Raw genomic sequence first — 27,244 nt, 5'->3', positions numbered from 1 at the left:
AAACCTGGGGGAAGCTTCTGACTTTGGCCTGGCCCAGTCCTGGCTGTTGTGGCCAGCAGAGGGAGGATCTCTGTATCTCTTTCTTTGTAACTCTTTCAAATAAACAACTCCTTTTTTTAAAAAAAAAGTTTATTGTGCAAAACAATTTTGAGATCAGTTTTTTTTTTTATAAAATTTTAAAAACAGATTTATTTATTTATTTGAAAGAGAGAGAGAGAGAGAGATTGATTTCATCCTCTGGGTCAGACCCCAAATGGCTGCAATGGCCTGGACTGGGCCAGGCCAAAGCCAGAGGCCTGGAATTCCATCTGAATCTCCCACATGGGTGCAGGGGCCCAAGCACGTGGGCCATATTCCATTGCTTTCCCAAGCACATTAGCAGGGAGCTGGATCAGAAGTGGAGCAGCTGGGACTAGATGCATTTATATGAGATGCTGGCATTTTAGGCAACGGCTCAACCTACTACACTACAACACCGGCCTCATAATACATATTTTCTATTAACCTTTTAAATACCTGAAACATGCATGGATTTCAAATTTGTTTTAACTGCATTTTCACAAACTTATTATTTTTTAACTTGAAAGAGAAACAGGCAAGAGAGAGTTTCTGTCCACTGGTGGTTGGCATGAGCATTAGCAGGAAGCTGAGCTGGAAGTGAAGTTGGCGCTCAAGCTGGATGTGGGCGTTCCGCGTGGTGACTTAACCACCGTGCTTAACGTGCACCCCTTGATTTCATCTCCCACAAGTTCTGAAGAGTATTCTTGTGCATGTGTGTGTGTATAATTTACGAACACGTAATGACAAGTCCACATGGAAGATGTTACGTCTTTTCAAAAATGTAGATGGGGCAGGGGTTTGGCCTAGCAGTTAAGACACTGGTTGAGATGCCTGCATCCCCGTACTGGAGTACCTGGCTCTGGCTCCTGAGTCTAGCTTCTTGCTGATGCAGACCCTGGGAGGCAGCAGGGAGCTGAATCCTCGTGGCCCTGTGGGAGACCTGCATTGTGTTCCTGGCTCCTGGCTTAGCCCCAGCCCAGTCTGGTATATTGCAGGCTTTTCAAGGGTGAACCAGCATATGGGAGCTTGCTCTCTGTGCCACTCAATTAAAAAATTTTAAATGGACAATATATTAAAATATGGACAATAATATTAAAGTAGAGTTTAAAAAATTATTTGAAATGCAGAGTTAGACAGAGATATATCGAGTTATCTTCCATCTGCTGGTTCACTCCCCAAATGGCGACAACAGCTGGGTCTGGGCCAGGCCTGAGCCAGGAGCCTCCTCTAGGTCTCCCACATGGGTGCATGGGCCCAAGGACTTGGGCCATCCTCAGCTGCTTTCCCAGGCATGTTAGCAGGGAGCTGGATAGGAAATGGAGCAGCTGGGACTCGAACTGGCACCCTTATGATATGCCCATCATGGCAGACCATGGCTTAACTTGTTTTGCCACAATGTTGGCCACAGTAACAAAGGTTTGAGCAACACAGTTAAGAAACTTGGTGCCTGTGTGTATTTCCTATATTCATCAATTAGAGAATGCTTGTTCTTTGAAAGTACACATATTACTTGTTCTAGACCATGACAGTTTGATAAAGAGGGGCCAGCACTGGGGCTAAGTAGGTTAAGCCAGATTATCTCAACAATGGCATCCCATACGGGAGCCAGTTCTAGTCCTGGCTGTTAACTTCCAACCCAGTTCCCTGCTAATGTGCCTGGGAAAGCAGCACAAGATGGCAAGTATCCATTAGGAGACTCAGATGGAGTTCCAGCCTCCTGACTTAGGCCTGGCCCAGCCCTGGCCGTTGCAGTCAACTGGGGAGTAAACCAGTGAAGATCTTTTCTCTCTCTCTCTCTGTCTTGCCCTCCTCTCTCTATAACTCTGCCTTTCAAATAATAACTATTTTTTCAATTTTTCAATAAGAACCGAACTGTTGGCATTACACAGAATTCAGGTTTTGGCCTACAGCACAATAGTTGTAAAAGAAGAATATAATACCAATGTAGCAGTAGCACTATGAATGGTGACACGCACCCCCACCCTCCTTCCGACGCCGAAGCCCTACCCCTCGACAGGACTGTATTTGGAGACAGAACCTCATCACTTCCAAAACGGGTGAGTGAACGTCATCAGGGTGAGGCCCTGGCCTGCCGGAAGAGACTCCAGCCGTTCGCTTCCCCTCTGCCTCGGGAGGATGCAGCGAGAGGGGAGCGGTCTACAACCCGAGAAGACAGCCCTCACCAGAACCCAGCCGTGCCGGCCTTGGCCCTGGGCCTCCCAGCCTCCAGGCTGTGAGGAGATCCATTTCTGCTGTTCAAAAGCACCCGGTCTATGGGACTTCACTGTGCATGAGCAGACTAACAGCAAAGTGTACGGTGCTCAGTATACAGCGTTCACCACGTGCCCTACACATACCGCTTCATGGGGCTTCTCGTTACCACGTGAGTGTTTATGCTTCCTCTTCTGAACATGAAAGACTAAAGCCACACAGAAGAGCCAGCATTTGAACGCCAGCAATCTGCACCAGAGTCCCAGCCTTAACCGCTGTGCCTCCTGCCCTGAGACAGTAACTCCTCACCAGCTGGGCTCCCTGCGTGCTTCTGCGTGGTGGTGGCGCATGCATTTCTGATGCCCCCAGCAGGAGCTCCCAATGCGCTGGCTGACCCAAGGAGGTCTGTCATTGTCTGGAATAAAATGACGCGGTGGGGAGAGCAGCTGTGGCATCTTCAACACAAGACACGACCAGAAGACGCGGGGCCAGCAGTAAGCACCTTCGTAGCAGGGTCGTCAAGAAGAAAGACGGAGCCATCAGTGAGGTGGGGCTGCATCCCAGGGCATGTGCTCTCCCGGGTCCTTGCTCTGTGCAGGGGACTGTTCATGTGTGCAGCATGACAGAAACATTCGGATGCACTAGGGACACTCGCTCTTTGAAGGGTGCCCTCTGGGAACCGAAGAATCCTTTTGCAAAGAGAACTCATTATCTTGCTTTGTAAGTGCGACCTCTACATGCAGTTGGCCCTCCACATCCGTGGGCTCCATGCCCGTGGATTCAACCAACGGCAAATGGGACATAAACTCGAAAAACAACTCACAGGGGCTGGCGTTGTGGTACAGCAGGTTAAGCTGCTGCCTGTGATGCCGGCGTCCCATATCCGATTGCCAGTTTGAGCTCTGTCTCGTCTGCTTCCTGCCAGCTCCCTGCTAATGCATTGGGAAGGCAGCAGCAGATGGCTCAAGTGCTTGGGTTCTTTCCACCCATGTGGGAGATCTGGATAGAGTTCTAGGTGCCTTTCTTTGGCCTGGCCCTGACCTGGCTGTTGTGGCCATTTGGGGAGTGAACCAGTGGATGAAACTTTCTCTATCTCCCCCTGTCGCTCAGCCTCTCAAATATAGAAAACTTAAAAAAACAGCGGGTCACGTGCACATCGTTTGTGTCGGCGCTCCCTAACATTATGGCACAGCAACTACCGACACGCGCTTTCCACATATGAGGGAGGGGGCCTGAGTAATCTGGAGATGATCTGAAGATCACCGGAGGGTGGGCAGGTTATGGCATTTTATATCCACGAGGGGCTGAAGCGTCTGTGGATTTGGGTGTTTCCTGGCGGGGGGCTGTCGTGGAACCAGTCCCCCATGGAAACTGCGGGGTGCATACTTGTATGAGGTGCTCTCTCTTTACTGCCAAAGTTCTCAGGGAAATAGAGATATTTGCTGGAGCGGAAAACATTTGGACAGATGGATTTGGGAAGCATGGATGCGATTTTATCAATGACCTGGTGTCATGGTTATGCCCTGAGGCTTAATGGAGATGAGTAGATGCTGGCAGATGTCTCAGCCACATCCTGAGTGATGTGCAGAGCTATCCCCGTGACTGCTTAGCTGTTCGCCGGCTGGGGCTGGGGTCGCTTAGCACTGTGCCTGGCGTAGCTCTTAAGGGGTCTTGGACTGGGGAAGGGGGTTGAGACTGATCATCATCCATTCATTAAGAACTCGGCATGTTCTGGGCACCGCATTAAACATTCTGCCTGCGTCATCTCAGTTAATCCTCCCCAAAGCTCTCCTTTGCGGATGGGGCAGCTTGGGGCAGCTTGGGGCAGTGGAGGTCAATGGCTTTTCATAGCTGGAGCACGGTGCGGCCAGGGCCTCTGAAGGTCTGGCCCAGCCTGGAGCAGTGCCTCTGGGGCCGGCTGAGTCACAGCAGGAAGCGTTCGGAGTGGCTCCCGGAGTAGCTCTCTGCTGGGCACTGCTCCCTCTGCCCCTGGCCTCCGTCTGGCCCAAACCTGCTCTTTCAGGCCTGAGTGATTCCGGGCTGTCAGAGAACAGGGCGCTCTCCTGGGGCCTGGGGAATCTGGGCACTTCTTGGACTATTCCCTGGCACCCATCTTTTGTCTTTTCTGTTGGGGTCTCCGAGGGGAAGTCACTCCCCAGAGACTCCCAGTTTTGCTTCCTTCGTGTTGTGGCCAATGTCCCTTGGTGAGGGCGAGGTGGACCAGGTCAGTGCCTCCACGTGGTGGTGGTGGGGCTGGTGGCTGTCCCTCCCGTATCCCAGCCCCTCTCTTGCTATGTACGCTGGGAGCCTGGGTTCTGGAAAGCTTCCTCTTCTTTCTCTCCCGAAATGTCCAAATGGATGCTTTCCCCCAGGGATAATGAGACTTCCCAAACTCTAGCCGGAAGAATAAAATCATACCACAGCTCCCTCAAAGACAAAGGACAAAAAAGCAACAAGACAACACCAAACCAAATAAGAACCTGATCATAAAACAAACGGAACAAGGCTGGGAGTGAGCCGCCCGGGGTGCTGGCGGGACATCAGAGCCCGAGGCCCTCCCCTTTCTCTTCCCCACCTCCCCCTTCCTCCCCTCCTCCCCGCTCCTCCCCCTTACCCTCTTATCTTTTGATGCTTTTTGCTCTAACATCTTTTGGGCTTTACTTTCTATCTGGAGGGGTCTTTGCCTTTGCTGGTTTGAGCCCCCCCATCTTTGCTGTTTCCTGCTTACATTTCTATTCCCCCCCCCAACACCTCTGCTGCAGCACCTCCAAAGTTAGCACCACCTGCGAACACTGGTGTTTGTTTTCTGTCGCATCATTAACGAAGGCGCTAAGGAAGACTGGATCCGGTGTGCGCCAGCACCCACACTCCCCCTGAGCAGATGATGTGCAGCCGTCTGCCAGAATCTGCCTATTCTGGTCGCCATCCCAAGAAGCACTGGGGCTTTCCAGGGTGGGGAGGGAGTGGGTCAGTGGACAGAGGCACTAACAGGACCCCAGTCCCTGCCCTCTGTGAATGGAACACTGAAAGCAAAACCCACAAAAGCACTGGGGGCAAAGCCGTCAAAGGAGAGCCGCTAGAAGAACGCACGCAAACCCCAGCTCCTGTCGCCGGTCCCGGGCTACAGGGCAGCATCTCAGGACGCGGCCGGGCAGTGTGTGCCAGAGGTGCTGGAACTTCTAGGCTCTGTCTTCAAACGCGTTCATTCTCGATAAACATCGATCGGCTCTAGGGCTCCAGGCTGCGGGATCAATCGCAGAGCAGCCTCTGTTCTGGAGCAGTGCGTGGTCTGGGGAGGGAGGCGGCCGTGCGCACACACGGCTACTCTGTGTGATGCGGGGCAGTCGGCACACCGAAGGGCAGAAGAGCGCATGAGGGCAGGGCTGAGGGCGGCCCCTCGCTTTGTGCTGCCCAGGGCTCAGGTGTGCACACACGGCCTCCTCCGGTCTGGAATGTGCCAGACCCCACAGGCGTGGACGAGACAGCCTTGGGACAGGGGGCGCAGCGGGGCGAGCCCAGGGGCCGGGGCTGACAGTGTTAACTCCCTGGCTTTGCCAGCGTCTTCATTCTTTTCACTGGAACCCCTCAAGCGCTACCTGCTTCCTCCCTGAAGCCCACCTGGGCCTCCCCTGCTCATAGGGATCCCCAACACCCTAGACAGGATGACAATGAACTGCCTTTTTTGAGGACGAGGGGGAACTGGACAGTGAGGCTAGCAGCCCAGGCACCTTGACCCCTTGACCCAAAAGTGAAGTTGGGGAAATACATGGGAGCAGCTAGCAGGGGGCCTGGCGTTCAGGATGTGAGTGTGGGAGGGGTCGAGGTGAGCCAGGCAGGTGGGCTTCACTCCCCCAGCAGTAGGGGAACCTTCTGAGCTGACACCGTGCTTCTGCAGTGCACGGACCACCACCTGACCCTGTAGTATTTGATTCTGTTCTGTCTGCTACAGCTCCTAGCCCCTCCCCCGAGGTATGCTCCCTGGGAGGGGGACCTCATGGACATCCCCTATGCCTACAAGAGCAGCCGGCAAACAGGAGGTGCTTGATAAAGGGGAGGATGCAGCCAGGGACGGGGAGCTAAGACTGATGGGGTCACGTGGAGGCAGGAGGGCCAGGCAGGAAAGCGTCGGTCATGGGGAGAGTGCTGTGAGCGGTCAGCTCTGGGTGGGGAGGGGTGGGGGCCCTTGGTGACCGCACAGAGTCCACCATGTCCCAGGGTGGGGTGGAAGAAGGGAGAGCAAGACACGGTGACTTTGCTTTGATGATGTCGCGCCTGACTACACAAGGTGTAGACCAGATCGCAGCTAGCCCCCTCGTAAGGTGGCAATGTGTGATCCAGGGAGGCCCATCACCTGTCAAAGTACTGTGTCATGTATGGGGGCAGGGTTCAGAAGGCTCGTGGAGATGTGTACTGTGAACAGACTAGGTGTGGATTTGAATGGTTTTTTGGCAACAAGATATACATCTTCAAATTGCACGAACTTTTGGAAGTACCCTCAAATCAAAATGGTCACAAAACCTACTGTACTCATGTTATTATAGGGGTACTTGCTGTGGCTACAGCAAGCAACAGCAAATAAGCCCAGAGTTAGAACAGTTAGTGTGAAAACGGCAGGGACGAGGCCGGCCGCACCGTGGAGCCTGCTCCGCTGTGTGTGGCTGCCATTCTTACCCAGCCTCGAGATTCTAACTTGCCATTCAGTGCTGTTCACTTGATTTTCACACTTTCCCACCATTCTTGCAATGATCTTTACCTGACAGTATCCAAACCTTTCAAAACAGTATTCCTGGGGCAAGAGTGAAATTATATTTGCTCTGCCAATAGAGGGTCACATTCCCCACTGCTGTGGTGACCTAGAAGAATTTGGAAACTGGTCAGCGTCCAGTGACAATCAGCAAATTATGGTTTGCTGAATGGCTGGTTTGAGTCGCCATTTAGGGGCTGTTAGCACAGCGCACTGCTGGCTGAGCCTGGAAAATGTGAATTCTCTCGTTTCTCTCAGAAACTAACCGGCCTTTTGGAACTTTACGTATAATACATGTGGGAGTCATGCATGCAGCTGGCGGCAGAGGCTGCAGGAAGAGATGGGGGCAGGGGACCTCCAGGTTCTGTGTGTTTCTAGGAATGTTGCTCAATGCAAAGAGGACAGGGCTGGGGCACACAGGGCAGGACGTGCGGCTTGCAGTCAGCTAGACCAGGGTTCAAACTCGGCTGCACGGCTGGGCAGCCACTTAGTTCTCGCCTTCCTTAACTGGGATCAGTGAGAATTTTCTCTTCCAAAGAGTCTCAGTGCACCAGTTAAGGTGCCTGCAGCTCATATTGGAGGGTAAGGACTCGAGTCTCAGCTCCACTTCTGTTTCCGGCTTCCTGCTAACGGGCACCATGGGAGGCAGCAGGTGATGGCTCAAGTACCTGGTCCTTGCCAGCCACGTGCGAGAGCTGCATTGAGTCCTGGGCTGCTGCCTTCAACCTGTCCCGGTTGCAGGCATTTGGGGGAGTGAACGAAAGGATGGAAGATCTCTGTCTGTCTCTGCCTTTCCAAAACAAACAAACAGAAAACACACCAAACTCTACTCTCCATCTTTTTTTTTTTTTTTTTTTTTTTTTTTTTTTTTTTTTTTTTAATTTTTTGACAGGCAGAGTGGACAGTGAGAGAGAGAGACAGAGAGAAAGGTCTTCCTTTGCCGTTGGTTCACCCTCCAATGGCCGCCGCGGCTGGCGCGCTGCGGCCGGCGCACCGCGCTGATCCGATGGCAGGAGCCAGGAGCCAGGTGCTTTTCCTGGTCTCCCATGGGGTGCAGGGCCCAAGCACCTGGGCCATCCTCCACTGCACTCCCTGGCCACAGCAGAGAGCTGGCCTGGAAGAGGGGCAACCGGGACAGAATCCGGCGCCCCGACCGGGACTAGAACCCGGTGTGCCGGCGCCGCTAGGCGGAGGATTAGCCTAGTGAGCCGCGGCGCCGGCCTCTACTCTCCATCTTAAAAAACAATGAGTTGGTGGGATTAAAAGGAGCAAATACACACACAGTGGTTAGTGCAGTTGTGGGGGCTAAGCCAGTGCCCCACTGGTAAGGGAATCAAGTTCTTTGGGGACTGAGGTCCTTAGGTTTGGAATGTTCATTGAACAAATTATTTGGGGTGCAAAGGACCCTTGCCCTCCCATCTCCAGGCCTCTTCAGGGGACCACGTATGCTGCCTTCTGGAGCAGTATTGGTAGAAAGGCCTGTCAAATCCAGGAGGCCCTTGAACTTGTTCTTGGGTGTGTTTAAATCTGACTTAAGGTTTATTCCTGGGGGCTGATGACACAGTTTTGTTTTTTTGTTTTAAATTAATTTTTTTTAAAAGAAGAGACAAAGATCCTCTATTTGCTGGTTCATCCTCCAAATCCCCCAAATGGCCATACTGGCCTGGGCTGGCCAGGCAGAAGCCAGGAGCCTGGAATTCCATCCAGGTCTCCTATGTGGGTGGCAGAGCCCCAAGCACTTGGGCCATCCTCTGCTGCTTTCCCAGGTGCATTAGCAGGAAGCTGGATCAGAAGTGGAGCAGCTGGGACTCGAGTTGGCATCCATCTGGGATGCCTGCATTACAGGCTAAGGCTTAACCCACTGTGCCAGGATGCCAGCCCCAACAGAGTCCTTTTTATGGCTTTCTCACCTTACAGTCCTTAAGCCTTGCTGCCCGGCCAGGCACCTGGCACCGATGTTGAAGAACCTGTGATGACGTAGCTGGTGACAGGGGTTTCTGTTCTGCTGAGCTTCCCAAAGGTTAAAACAGAAGCAAGCATCTCACAAGCCAAGCCCAAACACTGAGATGAAAAGAAACACTGTCCATTTCCTACTGCCTGCTTGAGAACAGAGGGGTTTGTGCTCAGCCACATTAGCTAAACACGGTCCCCTGCTCTCACTGCTGAAGGAGCGAGCGTCACACGGATGCCTTGGGTGGGAAATCCAGCCCCTGCTCCGATGTACACTGGTGGTAACAGAAGCAGGGCAGGCCTTTCTTTCAATCTGTTCCGCACACTTCCTAGCAGCTCTGCTTTCCCTATTCTGCATGTGCTATTTTAGGCGAGGACAGAATGAGTCAATTTTCAGACTCTTACTCAAAGCCACTTGTACAGAACTGAGAACTCAGTAATCGTGTCAGGCAGAGCAGAACTGTATTCCAACGCACAGCGTATTCCACACAGCCTCATTTCGCTTTTCCTGGGATGGGGCATCTATTTGTGGCCCTCTAATGAGAGAGGAGCCCGTGGCAGTGGCCCAGGCTTTCGTGCTCAGGGATCCCACATCACAGAGGCATTCACCCTACTGCTGCTGGTAGGCACAGCGGAGGCCCCGCGGGGTCTCGGGGCCCTGTGGCTGCGTGCCTGTTTGTTCCCACTGGCGGGGTTGTAAGGTCCCTCCTGGAGCTGGCTGGGAAGGAGCGTGTGGGCCCTCCTGGGGGACACGTGTGCTTTGCGGGTGGCCATGGATGGCTCCCATCTTCTTTGTGAGCACTGACTTAAGGGCCCACAGTAACCTTCCTTGCTCTGCCCCAGGTCTCCTAGGAGATTTAAATGTGACGTGTCCCCACGGGGCTTCTTGCCAAATTTGCCTTGACCTTGACCTTCTGGTGGGCCAATCCCCCTGACCTCTGGGTGGGCAGGGGGGTGGATCTCCCTGCTGTGTGTGTTTACAGCGATAGTGGCTTCTAATAGGGACCTCATTTACTGCCTGCAGGGCTACCTGGGACAGAGTGTGGAACAATCTGCTGCTATACGCTACTTCCTGTGCTGCTGCCTTGTAAGTGAGCTAGTCACATTTTCCAAAGATCTAGCTGGCATAAACGTGCTGGGCCACTTCCACGGAAAACTACCCCCAACTCCACCCCCAGCCCTATTCCTGTTCAGTTTATCTTCCATCAATTAAAAAATGGCACAACAAATTAGACTGAGTGGGTGCATAAATGATTCTATTGAAAAGTGAGTAATTCAATAAAACCACACCACCATTGGCTTTCTGTCTGAAGAACTAATTCATAGCCTCAAATGATTCAGCCATCCTGATGGGGACTTTGCATTACTGGCCCAAGTTCATTAGCATGAAAACAATCAAACCAAATACATTCTTCCTTTGGGGCTGGAAGTCAGACACCCTGAGTAATATTTAGGTCACTGCTGCTTGGGCAAGTCTGGGAAATGGTTGTGCCCTGATTAGATGGTTACATATTTGTTGTAAAGGACCGTCACAGGTGGCTGCTGGGGGCTCTGTGAGCAGCACTACGATGACACGAGGTGGCTAAGGCAAATGACCCCTTTGTCTGGCTTGAGTGTATTGGCACCAGCTTCAGCGCTGAGATCCAATCTCTGGGTTCGGTGAGTTTAAGCATCCCCACTTCCCACTGTGGCTAGGAGATCACAGCGCAATGATTCTCAGCCTGGACTTCACTTTAGGACTGTCTGCAAAGCTTTCTTTCTTTTTAAGATTTATTTATTTGTTTGAAAAGCAGAGTTACAGAGAGGTAGAGGCAGAAAGAGAGGTCTTTCATCCACTGGTTCACTCCCTAGATGGCCAGAACTGCGCCAATCCAAAGCCAGGAGCCAGGAGCTTTTTCCAGGTCTCTCATGCAGGTGCAGGAGCCCAAGGACTTGGGCCATCTTCTACTGCTTTCCCAGGCCACAGCAGAGAACTGGATTGGAAGTGGAGCAGCCGGGACTCAAACCGGTGCCCATAGGGGATGCCGACACTGCAGGTGGTGGCTTTACCCATTTCAACACAGTGCTGGCCCCCAAAGCTCTTTCTTAAAAAAAAAATTATTTCTTTGAAAGGCAGGGTGACAGAGCAAGCTTCCATCCTCTGGCTTATTCATCAAATGCCTGCAACAGCCAGGGCTGGGCCAGGCCAAAGCCAGGAGCCCAGGAACTCCATCCAGGTCTCTGATGTGGGAACAGGGGCCCAAGCATCTGGGCCACCATCTGCTGCCTCCGAGGTGTGCATTAGCAGGAAGCTGAATTGGAAGTAGAGGCAGGACTCAAACCTCTTCCCCACAATGTCTTTTAGCCATCTTAAGGCATACCTTTTATTTCTCATGTAGGAATGGCAGCCATGGATCACGGTAGGTTATAGAAGAAGGTGCTGGAGAGGGGCTGGGGTTGTGGTGTGGCATGTTTAGACGCTGCCTGTGACACTCGCATCTCTAGACCAGTTTGAGTGTCGGCTGCTCCACTTCTGATCCAGCTCCCTGCTAATGCACCTGGGAAAGCAGCAGAGGATGGCCCAAGTGCTTGGGCCCCGGCACCCACGTGGGAGACCCAACTAGAGGTCCAAGCTCCTGGCTTCAGCCTGGCCAAGCTCTGGCAGTTGTGACCATCTGGGGAGTCAGCCAGCGGATGGGAGAGCCCTTTGTCTTGCCCTGTAACTTGGCCTTTCAAATAAATAAATCTTAAAAAAATTGAAGTGAGGGAAATTAAAACTATTGGAGAGTTACTGACTCAAAACCCTAACGAGAGCAGTCCAAGGTTTCTGGTGGTTAATCTGTGTTTCACCATTTAAATATTAGGTGTGACTTTCAGAACACAGAAGAAATAGTTCCAAAATACAGTGTTAAACCACACGCTTAATTGTGTGTTGGACAACGTGTCTAAAGGCAAACTGTTCACAACTTTAATTAGATCATGGCATGTTCTTTTTTGGTGGACATCCTAATGGCGCTTCAACCTGTTTTCTTTAGGTGAACATCAGCTAGAATATCGGTCAGTCTGACGTTTGTAGTCGCTGAAATTGGAGCTTCATGCTGGTCCAGGTCGCAGGAATAAACGGGGGCACTGGGGTGGGGTCGTTACCGGGAGACTAAGATGCCCCTGGCCGCACATGGAGGGGCTGACACAGGCTCCTGCCAGCATCAAGGGCTCACATCCCGAAAGCCTGGGAAATGCGGATCTGGGGGTAGCAGTCCCACCTCGGGGAAGCACTCCAGAAGCGCATGGGCTCTGGGACCTTGGCCAGAGCTGGGACAGGAACAGAACCCACAACCCGTAACCAGCACCTGCCTTCTGCTCTACATGGCACCCCATGAGGCGCGCTCCCGGGGAGATCTGCATGGGCTCTCTCGGCCCCGCAGCAGGGACTCTGGCGCCCCTTGCGAGTAGCAATGGGCGGCAGCGGCCGAGGCCTTGGGAGTCCCGGCCAACAAGTAAGTGAAGTCCCCGTGTGGCGCCTCCACAACTGACCTTCCTACCTTTAAAATCTGATTTCCAGGGAGGCACTGAGGCCTCCAAGCGTAACCAGCGGGTTCTGTGGGGCAGCCGTGCGAAGGGCACTGGGCACCTGCGATGTGCGGGGGCGGGGAGCGGAGGCCCAGACAAAGGCTCCGCACCTGCGGCGGGGGCGCCTGGCGGAGGCCGCTGCTCCCAGCTCTATAGCGCCGTTGCCGTGGCAACGCGGCCCTCTGCGCGGCCCGGAGGCTGGCACGCGCACGCCCCGGTGCCGCTGTCATCCTCCCTCCTGCGCGCGTGTGCGTGTCTATCCCTCCAGGGGAGGTGATGATTTGGAGCTTAGAGCATGCGCGGATATACCGATGGTGAGCTCATGGGGTTGCCTAACAGGAATGGGGATTTGGATTTGGGTTGGCTCAGGGCGTGTGACCAGCGGGAGACACAAGCACTGAGCAAGGGGAGACTTGGGCAAAGAGCAGCCGGCCTACTGCTTTTCCAACGCAGGGACATGTGTTACCCAGGAGTCGCGACGGGGCGAGGCCTGCAGCCAGGCGAGCCAGGATTAATGGGAACTGTGCTGCAGCGGCTTGCCTCACCTGACGGTTTTTCTGCTCAACTCCTGCTCCAGAAAATTGATCTGTGCACCTGTGCTCAAGGCCCAGCCTCGCGGTGTCCTCTGTAAACTGTGTGTTTGGGTGTGAACAGGGACGTGTACGGGGTGAGGGCAGGGCTGCCACGCGCAAGGCAAGCACACAGTGGGAACTGCGTGCCATCAGCCTCGCCGCACAGCAGGCACTGAGCCCAGAGCCCTGCCCTGCAACCAAGTCAAACCCTGAGCAAGGGGCGTGGTCCTGGAGTTTCTGACGACTCAGCAAAGGGCAGAGCGTGGGCAGGAACGTGCACCTTTTTATCTGCCAGGCAGCTAGCTCTCCCCTGGGTGACACACGTCTCCTGGAGCTGGGGCTTAGTGAGGTCATAAAGAGGTACTGATGAATAGCTGGCATATGGCAGGTCGGCGTGGGCTGGTGGGAGTCCCAGGGCTCAGAGGGCGGGGGGCCTGCCTGGAGGGCCACCTCCCAACCTCCAGCCGTGGTTCCTTCTATCAGAGGTGGACACCTGAGTCCCTGGTGTCCCCTGTTTGGGTGAGCCACTCTGGTATCCCAGGGAAGGAAGCGATCTCCAACAGGCCTTGCCATAGCCACTTACGGACCATCTGAGTTGGGTGACAAACAGCACACTGTGACGCCCACACTGCAGGACGCAGACTTTACTGCCCTCAAGGAGGATGGGCCAAGTTCCTCCTCCCTGCACGTGGTCTCTGGCGGGACAGGGGTGCGGGATGAGTGGGCAGTGTGAGGCCCATGGTCCAGCAGAACCTCAGGAGGACACATGGCCTTCCCATGGGCTCACTGCAAGGTCCAGCCCTCAGCGTGGCAGCCTGGACCTCTGGAAGGGCCTCGAGATGCCACCTGACCTTCAGCAGGGATGCATTTGAAACCTGGCCTCAGGACAGATGGCCGTGCCTCCTTCGGCTGCCCGCTCCAGGATCCTCCAGGATCCTTGCCTCCCCGCTTCTCTGTAAACCATGACAACCAACCTACTCCTTGGAAACACACCTAAAATAGCACGGAGCCGGCGCAGGCGATGCTTGCCTCTTTTCTGTGTGGGGGGACTGTGTGATGAAAGCCATCCATTTCCACAGCCAAGGACAAACTGAAAAGAACTTTGAGGAAGTGCAAAGAAAGGGAACTTCCCCAGCCAGCTCCCTGCTAACGCGCCCAAGACACAGGGCTACCCTCCCCACCACCCATGTGGGAGGCCTGGATTGAGTTCCTGGCTTCCTGGTCTTTGGCCTGGCCTAGCCCCAGCTGTTGTTGGCATTTGGGGTGAACCACTAGGTAGAAGATCTTTCTTTCCTTCTCTGCCTTTCAAATAAGAAAAAAAAAAACAAAAAACAAAACAAACAAACAAACAAAAACCACACAGGGCGCGTGCATGGGGGGGGAGCTTCAGTCGGTAGCCAGAGCTATAAAGGAATACTTAAGAGTGTGGACACCATAGGAGTAATGACCAGCCGCGGGAAAGCACTGGGTGCACACTAAAGTCTGCTGGGTCCCTACCACCCTCACCAGCCAGCCTGGACTGAATAAAAAAATCCAAATATTCATGTCCAAAAAAGTTTGTTACTCTGGGAGCCAATGATTTTATGTTCTGTGGTCAGAGGAAAAATGAGAGGTGACAAAGGCACAGGCAGTCCCAGCGGGCTGTCACCCGGGAGCCAGAGGGAACCTGTCCACACCACCCTCCAAGTTCCAGACTTGCAAAATGGGCTACACGGGGCTACTCCGTGGCTGCACTTGGTCATGGGAGTGTAGCATGTGTGTGTGTGTGTGTGTGTGTGTGTGTGTGTGTGTGTGGTGGTGGAGCTCCGGAGGCGACAGGAACAGGAGTCTAGGCGGCCATGCCGAGGGCCACTTCGGCTGTGCTGGTGGAAGGCGGCCCCGCGCATGGGGGCCGTGGCCGCCTTTGCTGGCTGAGTCCCTTCTGGCTCCACGGCGAACGTGGCGCATGCGCCTGGTTAGAACCCGAGGACTGTTCCTCCCCATCCCCTCCACCCCCTCCGAGCCCCTGCCCACCTGAAGCTCCCAACCCCCAATTCTTTCATCTGCCGCACCCACGGGTGGAAGGAGTGGGTACGTGCGGAGGAGTAACCACCGGTAGCCAGGGGGCAGGATGCAAATGAGAAGTGGAAGACGCGCCTCCCGCTGCCCCACGCGGCCCCACGGAGCCTGGGTTTCCGCACCCCTGATTTTGTGGATTTTGTGGGCTGCACAGGAGCGCTCGGCGCGGGGCCGATGGGCACTAGCAGAGGCCGGGGAGCTGGCGCCGCGAGGGGTGAGGAGGTTGTTCTTCCTTGAAACGTGCAGTGGAAAAAAACCAAAAATCCCCGCCAGTGCCCTTCCCCGCGCGGGAGTGTCCCGGCTTCCTCTGGGGGCAATGAGTATCTCTATAGATATCTTCTGAATTTCCTCTCGCTTCGTCCTGCCGTCCTGTCGTGGCCGCCTCGCTTCCTCTGCCGCTGAGAAAGTCCCAGCTGCGGTTTCACGGTTTCACAGCCGAGAGCGGGGCTGTGGCTCCGTCAGCGCCCGGGACGCTGCCCCGCCGGCTCAGGTGTCACAGCAAGCGGCCAAGTGGCTTACTTCTGCTTCTGCCTAACTTCTGTGGACCTCAGGCAGATACAGCTGAGATGAGAAATTCTCAGAGTCCAGGGGCCAACATGCTTTTCCACCATCTGCAAAGTGCGGACTGCAGTGGGGAGCTGCAGGCGCCTGCTGTGACATTCCAGGGGTCCCAGGACAACCCTCCCCTCTCTCTTCCCCACCTGGCTTCCTGTGGCTATCCCATTTGAAAGACCCCAGCGGAGAGGTTGGGTTCCCAGCTATTTTTAGCTGGCCACACAGCATGCGGCTGTGCAGAGCAGCTGCTGGGGTCTGCCGTCTGATCAGTATCACTTGACATTTCTTGTCAGGTGATTCCTAAAATTCCTTGTGATCTCACAAACACTGTCCCCCTGGAGTATAGGTATGCCAGCAGACCTGTGCATCTGGGAGGCAAATCCAGATACGGGCTGCAGAGGAAGGGTGCTTCTAACTCTCGGGTCCCAGGCTTCTGTATGCCAGAGACAATGCCACAGGCTCTGCTTGGCAGCTTCTTTATGGCCCTGACCCTGCTTTCTCACTGGATACCAAGGCCCCTGTCCACCGGAAGTGTCGGATCCACTGATCACTGTGGGTTGGGGGTGGGGTGTGCGGCCAGGGATGATGCTGGCCTGCCTGGAGCCCATCTTCAGTGACAGCAGCTGGGTCACGCAGCCCGGGAGGAACAGGACCAGGCCACAGTCCCCTGCTCTCTGGCCTGTATGTCCTCCCCTGTGGCCTTCCTCTCTAGGCCCTTAAGCCGCGGGTCTGCTGCTTCACCCACACCCCCCCAGCTACCAGCCTCGGTGCCCTGCCTTGCGGCTTTTACACATGCTGCTTCCTGCCCGGAAGGTTCTCGGGCTTTTCCCAGACCCACTTGTGTGTGTACGCTGTTTCTCAGTGTCGGCACCACTTCTGGGAGACTGCTCATCCTACCAGGTGGGGCCAGCTGTCCCCCTGCTGTGTGTCCCTGCGCTGTGCTTGTCTGGTTCCCCACCACGCTGTAAACTCCTGGGCAGGGCCCGTGTTGCGCTCTCTGTTGTACCCCCATCTCTGGCCTGGCATGCAGCGTGTGTGCAGTGAACCTCTGGTCTATCACCTTCTGGACGCAACACAGACCCCCCCCCCCCGCTTATTACAGATTTTTAGACTGTACCCCATTCTTGGTTCTTCAAATTACCTCTCTAAACCTTCTATTTTAGTTGATCTCAACGTCTGTTCAAGTCCTTTGTTGGCTCTGAGTTTCCAAATAAGCCTTCAGTTGTGCATCTGTGTGACTGCGGCACTGCTGGGTCCCAGGGACCCTGTGTTAAGACAGACAGGTCAGAAGTGCAGATGGCAGCTGGGCCGGTGCCAAGAGCCAGCGACCCCTTACCACATCCTCGTCTCACTCCCTTCACCACGGCTTCGGCAGGCTGCTGGGTCTGAGCCCCTGCTTTCAAGGTATAGTTATTTTTGACAAGGAGGCAGCCAGCCTGAGGTCTCCTTCTAACCAGGACAACTCTCCCCTGGGCTGTGTGGCACCGGCGTTCCTTTCCCTGCAGGAGAACTGTTCTCACAGAAGACAGGGGCTGCGGGCGCACTCGGTCCTCCCTGCCCCCAGCCGCCTGCCCTCAGCAGATAGGAACTTCGGCCAAGGGCAGCGATCATCAGCTGCCACACTCAGCGCCTTTTCCTAGGGCCACTGTGAGCATCTTTCCCCAGCCCTCCATCGTCACTGTGCTTGGCTCAGGTTTCAATTTTCTGTTTTAAAAACAGATGGCCACAGGGGTGGGCCAGGTGGCTCTGTGGGTTAAGCCACTACTTGCATCCTGTATCAGAATTTTTTTTTTTTTTTTAATTTGAAAGAGTTACACAGAGGGAGAGACAGAGAAAGGCAGAGAGAGATCTTCCATCCAGTGGTTCACTCCCCAGAGGATTGCAATGACTAGCACTGGGCCAGGCCAAAGCCAGGAGCCAGGAGCTTCTTCCAGGTTTCCCACGAGGGTAGCAGGGGCCCAAACACCTAGGCCATATTCTGCTGCTTTCCCCAGGCCATTAACAGGGAGTTAGATTGGAAATAGAGCAGCCAGGACACAAACTGGCACCCATATGGATGCCAGCATCACTGACAGTGGTTTTACCCGCTATGCCACCATGCTGGCCCCATGGAATTCCTGGTTTGAGTCTAGGCTACTCACACTTCCGATGTAGCTCCTTGCTAATGCACAGCCTGGGAGGCAGTGGAAGATTGCTCAAGTGCTTGGGTCCTTGCCACCTATCTGGGAGACATCGATAGAGTTTCTGGCTCCTGGCTCTGGGCTGGCCCAGCCCTGGCTACTGTGGGCATCTGGGGTGTGAACCAGCAGATGAAGATCTCCCTCTCTCTGTTGCTCTGCCTCCCCCTGCCCCACAAAACAATGGCCACATGAAAAAGATCTATCTCAAAATAGCCTTCAGAACACAGCCTCGGCAGCCATGCCTGCTGCTACCAGATCCGCCCTGGATGCCAGCAAGTTGATGGCAGGAGGTGGCTGACCCGGCTAGGAGAGGCTGTGAGGCTCTCCCAGGAGATATGGTGACCATGTGTTGAGTCCGTGCAAGTGCAGCCAGGAGCACTGAGGACAGCAAGCCAAGGACGGTGCCTGTCCTCCCTGACCGTACGTTCTGGAGATGCATGGTGGGAAGGCAGAGACGAGCCATCCTCTATGTTCCTCACAGCTGTGAGAAAACAAAACGGCTCCATTCCCACAGTAGAGCCACCTGGGAGCTGCCCTCCTCAGAGCTGCCCCTCTCCCGGGCCTGTGCTGGGGGAGGGGGCAGCCCTCTGGGAGATGTCCCGCCTCCTCCCCTGCCCCTTGCAGTGCTGGCTGTGGGAAAGCACAGGTGCAGCACCGGGATTATGGGGAGTGTGTGAGGCTGAATAAGCTCCCCCCACAAGACACCCGTGTCCTGACTCCTGGAGCCTGTGCATGTTACCCTGTGTGGTATGGGCTCTCTGGGAGGGGCCGTGATCCTGGATTGTCCAGGTAGACCCTGGGGCCCCTTATAGCATTGAGTTGTGAGAGCTCTTTATATACTCTGCATATAAATGCTCATCAGATAAATGATTGGCAAATATTTTTGCCCACATTGAGATTTGTCTGTTCTTCAGTGTCCCTTGAAGCATAAAAGCATATTTTTTAATTGAAGTATTGTCTATTTTTCCTCTGGTGGCGTATACGGTAGGTGTTGCATCTAAGAAGTCACAGCCTAATGTAAGGTCACAAAATTTACCCCGCCATGTCTTCACAAGAGGAAGGCGGAGGGAGACTGGCCCTGGGGAGAAGAGGAGGAGGTGATGCGCCTACGGAGCCAGAGACTGGAGTGGCGTGGCCACAAGCCAAGGACTGCTGGTGGCACCCAGGATCATGGGAGGTGAGTGGCCGACCCTTCCACTGACACCATGGTGGGGCCTGGCGACCGTGGGCGTTGTGAGAAAACAAGCCGCAGTGGTTTCAGCAGCACTGGGAAACAGGCACAGATAGGCGGTGCCTTCTGATGCAGCGAGCACTGCGTGGCGGGGCCGGTGAGTGAGGAGAGCCAGCTCTGCATGTGGCTCTGCGGGGCAGGCAGAGGCGATGTCAGCCTTCCCCCCGCCCCTCCCCAGCACGTGAATCCGTGTCCGTTCTCATCCAGCACTGCAGTTGGGTTGTTTCTGAGTGAGTCGTGGTATGTGGGAACAGGCGCTGCGGACGGCGCAGGAGACTTGTGAGAGCAGCTGCCCTGGGTGGTCCAGGAGGGTCCCAGGAGCATCACAGTCATGGGGGAGATAAGAGCAGATGGCAGAGAAAGGCGAGGGGTTGTTGCAGAGGGCAGACGGGCAGAGCACAAGAAAGGGGGCAGCTGTGGGAGCCGCGGTGCAGCTACAAGGCAAGGAGCTGCTTCCTCAGGGAGAGGCAGGCGGGCAAGGGGGGCCTGGCCCTCTTCTGTTTCTTTCTACAATGTCTTCCCCGGGGAGAAAGAGTGTGAGTGTGCGTGAGTGTACATGTGTGCATGCGTGTGTGTGTGATGTCAGGACCATAGGGCACTGAACCACTGGTGTACTTTGTGGAAGTGGCCAGGATGGGGCACTGGGGGTGCTGCTTGTTGGGGTCCCTGGGCCCCTGTGCCCCTGCAGCAGCCTGGGTGGGCAGGGATGGCTTCAGGCTCTGTAGTCTCTCAGAAGGGGCACAGGCAGAGTTCCCCACTGAGGCAAGAGCACTCCTGTCCTGAGCTGAGGCCGCCTTCCAAGAGGCTCTGCAGACAAGGCTGCTCAGTGTGCAGGGACCTCGTGGACCAGTGAGCTGGGAGCTAATGCAGGTGCCCTGTCTTACAGCCCCCGGGCTCCTGCCTCAAAGGTGCCGCTGGATCCACACTCCAGCAGCAGCCCCGGAAGCTCCTCAGTTTGCAACTGACCGGTGTCACCCACAGAACCTTCTTGGGGTCTGCAGCACTACAGGAGGTTTGCAGGTGGCTTAGCAGCCAGAGTAGGTGCTGAGGAGAGCCAGGCAAATAGAAATAAGACACTGCAGAGGACAAATAGCTAAGGCGGCGAGTCCAAGGAGAGCAGGCAGGGGCCAGGTCTGCCATCACCAAGCCCCTGGGGAAGTCACAGAACCTCCCTAGGCCTCTTGTCCAGCTGTGAAATGGGGTTGGTGACATAACCAACAGTCCAGATGGCCATAAGAATTAGATGAGATAATGGAAGTGAATGCTGTCTTAAAGATATAATAACTGTACTCAACGTATGATGTAGTGTATAGCACACGGAAACACAAAAATCACACGGCTGACAGTGGCACAAATGATACAGACTATTAGCCTAACTTCAAGAATGCAGTCATTGCACTGCGACTCAACAGCACACCCTGGGACAGGAGTGAAACATGTCACTCAGGAGAGAAGGACATCTTGGTACCGAGCGTAACTGGCAGTGGGTCTTGTCCATTCTTCCTTACATCTCTGCCTCCTCCCCCTTCAGGGAACTGATCCTCCTCCGTGGGAGAGGCTGCCCAGTGCAGGGCCACACTCCCAGCCTCGGGACAGCCCTGGGCCACTCACTCCCAGGATACCAATCCCTGATTCCAGGGGGTGAGCCTGGGCAGAGGGCATGGAATCCAAACTGGCTGGAGGCTATGCCTGGGAATCCTAGACTTGGAAGTAGGAAATGTTTCCTCTTCCCATTAGGTTGACAGCTTGGGAAAAATATGCCTCCAAAGCTGCCTGCGCCAGGGGTTCCACTGTGCAGAACCTAGGGTGGGGCAGGACACAGCCAACATGGAGCCGGGCCAGTGGAGAGAGAGTGCACGTGGGAGGAAGACAGGGTCTGGACGGAGCCTCAGTCCCCAGGGTCCTACAACACCAGGCCGTTGGGCTGTGAGTTTAAACTGGTTGCTTCACCTGAGGGAGGCGAGGTCTGTGTAGTGAGCCTACTCTGCAACCCCACATAAAGCTTGATGGAGTGTTGTTGGGACAAGGTTCTATAAAGGGAAGTGTTTTTCTGGGGGAAAAAAGGGCGTCAGCTCAGTGTTTGGAGACATTAATCCCCGGTTTGCTAAATGTGGCTCAAGGCATTAACAGCCCTCTGTGTGAATCCAGCATAAAGGGCCCTGTGGGTGCAGAATGAGGAGCAGTGCAGTGAGAAGCGTTCAACAAAGGCTGGGCCAGATCATTCCAACACCTGACCGGCACGCTCAGCACCAGGAGGTAGATCCAAACACATACGCAGGCAGTCATGCTGAGAGAGGTGGAGAAAGGTGGCTGGAACAACATTTACGCTTCTAGAATGTGCAGTAGCAGTTATTAGGTTTCATATCGTCTGCTTACTGAGCAGCAACAATTCATGCCTCTAATCAGCAACCATGGCGACTACTGCACTGCACCACGGGCTAAGTCCTGCACTCGGCCCTCCCTGGCTGCACTGTGGCTCCCGGGAATTCCCTGACAACTCCCAGGCCTCAGGTAAGTGTCAGGACTCGGGGATGGATAATGAAATAAGGAGCTCCAGGACGTGGTAAATCTGAATCTGAAACCTGGAACTCAAATGGGTAGAGATTTGGCAGTTACTGGAAGGGTAAAATGTCCCATCTGGGACTTGCTCTCTGATGTTTGCCTTTTGTCTTTCAATCAGATAGGATCTGCTCCCAGTAGTGTTTGCTCAGGGACACCAGTGCACAATCAGGAGCTTGCTGGCAGCAGTGGGACAGCAGTGACCCCTGGCCTTGAATGAGGTGCCCAGAGTGGAGATATTTGGATTAATCTAAGAAGCACAATAGAGGCGTCATGAGAAGTCATCAAAGGGCCAGCATGGTGCCTCTGACACCGGCATTCTGTATGGGCACCAGTTTGAGTCCCAGCTGCTCCACTTTTATTTTTGTTAAGATTTTTTTAAAAAAAGACTTTTATTTTTTAGAGATTTATTTATTTATTTGAAAGGCAGAGTTAGAGAGAGGCAGAGGCAAAGAGAGAGAGAGGTCTTCCATCCACTGGTTCACTCCCCAAAGGGCTGCAATGGCCAGAACTGTGCTGATCCAAAGCCAGGAGCCAGGAGCTTCTTCCAGGTCTCCCATGCAGATGCAGGGCCCCAAGCACTTGGGCCATCTTCTACTGCTTTCCCAGGCCATAGAAGAGAGCTGGATTGGAAGTGGAGCAGCTGGGATTAGAACCGGCACCCATATGGGATGCCGGCACTGCAGGCAGTGGCTTTACCCACTATACCACAGTGCTGGCCCCTGTTCCACTTCCAATCCAGCTCTCTGCTAATGCACCTGGGAAAGCAATAGAAGATGGCCCAAGTGCTTGGGTCCCTGCTGCCCATATGGGAGACCAGGCTGGAGTTCCTGGTTTCCGACTTTGGCCTGACACAACTTCGGAGTGAAGCAGCAGATGAAAACTAACTAACTCTCTTTCTCTCTCTCCCCCTCCCTCTCCTCTCTCTGTAACTCTGTTTTCAAGTATATGAATGAATCTAGAAAAGGAAGTCCTGAGGGAGCCAGCGTTGGTGGCCTGGGGAGTGCCTGGGGCAGACATGCCCATTTCCAACCTGTCTGCTGGGCATCAGCTGAACAACAGGGCTCTTCCCCAGGAAGCCAGGCCTCAGCATTCCACCTGCTTCGTTGGTTTTCCAGATCATAGATTTCTGCCAGCTGGAAGGTGGTCTGCCTTTGCTCCCGTTCCCTGACCCCCTGGAAGCGCTCAGCACAATGGCCTTTGCTCTCTCATGCTGCTCGCCCTGACATTCATCTGCTTTCCTCCACTCACATGGCTTCAGATAATCCCATAAGCTGGAAACTCCCAAATCTCTACACACTTGGGCTCCAGCCTTCATGTTCAGCTGCCTCCTGGGCATCAGCACGTGGCTAGGAGCCCACAGGTTCACTGCCAGAAGCCTGTGGCAATCCATCTTCCAGTCCTGGCAATCCATCATCCCTGGCAGTCCATCAGCAGGTCCTGGAGGCAGTGCCTCTTAATCTGTCCCAAACGCACATCCTCTCCCTTCCTCCTTTTTGCCACTTTGCTATTCAGACGTCCATCATATGGCGCAGAAACCATCCTCCCAGCAGCCCCTGGGCTCCCCACCTGCTGTCCGCTCTTCAAGCTGCAACCAGTGGCCCTGCAGAAGTGCCTCTCTCCAGTACCAGCCTCACCTGTGGCTTGAAACCTCCCTTGAGCTCCTCACTGCCTAGAGAGCAGTCTGAACGCTGGGGGTCCCCGCGGCCCAGCTGCCTCTCCAGGCCCAGGCGTCCTGCTTGCTGCCCGGTCTTTCCAGTCCCTCTCACGCCAGGCTGTCTGCTTGCCCCTGGCTCTCACGCCTGCTGCTCCACCCCTTTTCTAGTCCAGAGTGTGTCTTCAGGAAGCAGTCTGAGGTGCAGCAGATACTTTTGCTGCAAGGATGCTCACCACAGCATAAACTACAAGGGAAAAATCAGGAACAATCACGATGGCCAGTAAGTACAATCTTTACTCAATGGCACGAAGTTTCTGTGTGAGTGGGAAACGCCCACCGTGAGACTTGTTTTCCATCACAACTGCTCTGCTACGTTAATCCGGAAGCAGAAATAATTTCTGCATGCAAAAATTTCAGATTATTTCCCTTTTTTTCTTTATGCTTTTCTGTGTTTTCCAAAAATTTCCCCATGAACAGGGAATAATGACTTTTACTGTTGAGAAAAAAAAAATTGTAAGGGCCGGCACTGTGGCACAGTGGGTAAAGCTGCTGCCTGTGGTGCCAGCATCCCATATGGGTGTTGGTTCGAGACCCGGCTGCTCCACTTCCGATCTAGCTCTCTGCTATGGCCTGGGAAAGCAGTAGAAGATGGCCCAGGACCTTGGGCCCCTGAACCCGCATGGGAGACCCCGAGGAGGCTCCTGGCTCTGGATTGGCGCAGCTCCGGCCATTGGGGCCATCTGGGGAATGAACCAGCAGATGGAAGGCCTCTCTCTCGCTCTTTCTCTCTCTGCCTCTCCTCTCTCTATGTAACTGTGACTTTCAAGTTAAATAAATAAATCTTTAAAAAAAATTTAAAAGAAAAGTATCCCTGAGCAAGGCAATAGGAGAGCAGATGTGAGCAGGCAGTGATGCTTTTGTGTCTCAGGCAGGAGTGTTTTGGACACAAAGTCTGTTTTACTTATTTTGAAAAGCAGAGGGGCCAGTGCTGTGGCATAGCAGGTAAGATGCCTGTGGTGCCGGCATCCCATATGGGCGCTGGTTTGAGTCCCAGCTGCTCCACTTCCGATTCAGCTCTCTGCTGTGGCCTGGGAAAGCAGTACAGGATGGCCTAAGTCCTTGGGCCCCTGCATATGTGTGGGAGATTCAGAAGCAGCTCCTGGCTCCTGGCTTCAGATCGGCGCAGCTCTGGCTGTTGCGGCCAACTGGGGAGTGGACCAGTGGACGGAAGACCTCTCTCTCTCTCTCTCTCTCTCTCTCTCTCTCTCTGCCTCTCCTCCTTTCTGTGTAACTTTGACTTTCAAATAAATAAATCTTAAAAAAAAAAAAAAAGGCAGAGAGAGAGAGACAGAATAGATCTCCCATCTCCTGGTTCATTCCTCAAATGCCCACTGGAACTGGGCCAACCTGAAGCCAGGAGCCCAGAACTTCACCCAGGTCTTCCATGCGGGTGGCAGCAACCCAAGCACTTGAACCCTCTCCTACTGCCTGCCAGGGTGTGTATCAGCCGAAGGCTGGAAGCAGAGCTGGGACTCGAACACAGGCACTCTGATATGGGATGCGGGCATCTGAAACAGTGTCCTAGCCACTTGGCCAGCTACCCTCTCCCGGATGGAACATTTAGATCCCCAAGGGGCACAATAATATCCCGAAGCTGTCAGTGACTCCTGCAACCATCTGCAAAGGGTGAAGCACCAGGGACAGCTGAAGAGGGTGTGGGGCATTCCTGCTGGGATCCCCCGCCCCACAGGTGCTCGGCTAATATTAACTCCCCCTTTGGCGGATGTGTTTCCATTACTGAGTAAGCCCCCTCCTTTCCTCTCTCCCCCTGTCCACACAGGCTCGTGCTTTGGTGCTGGGGGAGCAGCTGGGACCAGGCTGCGGGAAGAAATGGAACGAAGGGAGCCGAGCACGGTCAGACCCCAGAGCCCCAGCTGCCCAGCTTCAGTCAGCGGGGGACAACAGGTGTGGGTCTGGGCGCAGCTACCCCGGAGAATGAAAAGCTGACATGCAGGCCTCATTCTCTAGAAAAACGAAGATCATCCCGCTAAGTCCATACAGCTGCGGCCAGTGGCCATTTGTGATATGTAAGTCTCTGCAAAGCAACACAAGACCTTCGGTGGAGACCCGAGACAGTGACAGCCAAGGGGCTTTCTCAGCAAGCCGAGCGCGTGTGCTGTTTCCATTACAGGTGCTTTTGCAGTGGCCATTCAGTGTGAAGTTTAATCCACAAGCGGTTGCACACGAAGGGTCTACTTCTAGCTTATGAAAACACGTCTTGTAGGGCACGGCACTGAAAACCCTGCTCACCCGAGGCTGGGAGCTGGTCGGGTTCACACTCTGCGATCTGGCGTGCGGCGCTTGTTAGTCACATGAGTGACTTCAGAACACAGCTTTTGAAACAAATGCTGCCGTTTCTGAGAACACAGAAACACGACGCATTGCACCTGTGCTGACGGAGGACTCAGGAACCCTAGAGAACGTTAGTCTTTGAGGATCTTCAAGCAGGTGGCCCTCTTACTTATGTAACCCTGCTCCCGCTCCGAGCTGCAGCAGGCGGGCGTGGGGAGGAGGCTGTGGGCACAGAGGGGCTGGGGTCTCTCCCCAGGCTTTAGCCCCTGACTTTACTGTTTTTCAGTTCTGCAGACAAGGACACAAAGGTGAAATCGTAAGTCACGTCCTGAGGAGGAGGAGGCCTTTGGAACTCCAACCTGACTTCGGATGTCCAGACTGAACAGGGAGAGGGGGTTAGTGCTGGTGTAGACGCGGAAATGAATCAGCGATGTGGCTGGGGGGCCCGTGACCGGGCAATCTTGGTAGTCCCAGATTTCCAAATGGGCAATTCCAAAGGCAATGCCGGCCGGCTAGCTTCTTGGAGTCAGATATGAGCGAGGGGAAGGGTGATAGTATGGAGAAGAAAACATGGTTCAGGGTATGTTTGCTCTTAAGCTTAGAGGTATTTCTTGGAATCTGATCCTGGCCATCGTCTAGAATTTTCCTTCAAATGCCAGCAATATTCCGATAATGGTGACTGACTCCTATTCCAAGTCACTGCCCGTGATTTGATTTGGTGATTGGAAAACGACAAAAGTCTCATGAACCACGCCCTTTCACAGCGGGCAGCCCCAGGGGGCGCCCTTCCGTCAGCAGGAAGCAGCTTCAGCAGCATTCTATTTTTGGCACTGGAAGGCCACCTTTGACCCAGGAGTGTGCGGTTGGCTGAAAGATGCTTCTCTCTTCTGTCTTCCTCGATTTGCGCGGGCAAGGGAGACATGCGTGAGAGCGCGGCTTCAGCAGACTTGCTTCCTTGGGGCTCTGGGATGACCCATATCGGCCACATCTTACGGACGTAAGTGAACATCTTGTTTCCTTGTCTTGGGCTTGTGTGGCTGTGTCACAGTCACTTCCATTTAGGTAATTCTAAACCTTCCAATGGAGGTTCTGGTGTCCCCCAGGACCTCTTCTACATGAGGGGTTGGCAGGCTCAGGCCGTGGCTCTCAGCCTGTGTCTGTAAGTACAGTGTTATGGGAACGCAGGCTTGAGCAGTGCCCTACATGCCTCTGTCCACGGCTGCTTTTGTGCCCCCATGGGAAAACTCAGAGCCTGGGTCGGACACGGGATGGTCTGCGAAAGGTGAGATGTTTACTATCTGACTCTGTTTACAAAATGTTTCTGTTATTTATTGGAAAGGCAGAGGTGAGAGAGAGAGAGAGAGAAAGAGAGAGAGAGAGAGATCTTCCATCCACTGGCTCACTCCCCAAATAGCCACAACAACTGGGGCCAAAATGAGGGGCCTAGAGCTCCAACCTAGGTCTCCCAGGTGGGTGCAGGGCTCAAGCACCTGGGCCATCCTCTGCTGCTTTTCCAGGTGCATTAGCAGGGAGCTGGATGGGAAGTGGAGCAACCGGGACTCAATC

The 27,244-nt window shown here is 54.3% G+C and overlaps 1 protein-coding gene and 1 long non-coding RNA gene across 6 annotated transcripts in view; one reads left to right on the top strand and one right to left on the bottom strand.

Annotated features, from left to right (window-relative positions):
- The window catches only part of MYO1D (myosin ID), a 341,376-nt gene that overhangs the window by 9,102 nt on the left and 305,030 nt on the right, over positions 1 to 27,244 (bottom strand). The window lies entirely within an intron of this gene.
- The window catches only part of LOC149121194 (uncharacterized), a 48,332-nt gene continuing 26,108 nt past the window's right edge, over positions 5,021 to 27,244 (top strand). For both annotated transcript variants that reach the window (XR_016223849.1, XR_016223848.1), the window contains exons 1-2: positions 5,021 to 19,056; positions 25,167 to 26,675. This is a non-coding gene — a long non-coding RNA (uncharacterized LOC149121194). The remainder of the gene's footprint in view (positions 19,057 to 25,166; positions 26,676 to 27,244) is intronic.

The sequence above is a fragment of the Oryctolagus cuniculus genome, chromosome 17 (genome assembly GCF_051225735.1).
Source record: "Oryctolagus cuniculus isolate XC-2025 breed Fujian yellow rabbit chromosome 17, ASM5122573v1, whole genome shotgun sequence".
NCBI lineage: Eukaryota > Metazoa > Chordata > Mammalia > Lagomorpha > Leporidae > Oryctolagus > Oryctolagus cuniculus.
Note: the sequence above shows the minus strand (reverse complement) of the source record. Positions and strands in the feature narration are given on the sequence as shown.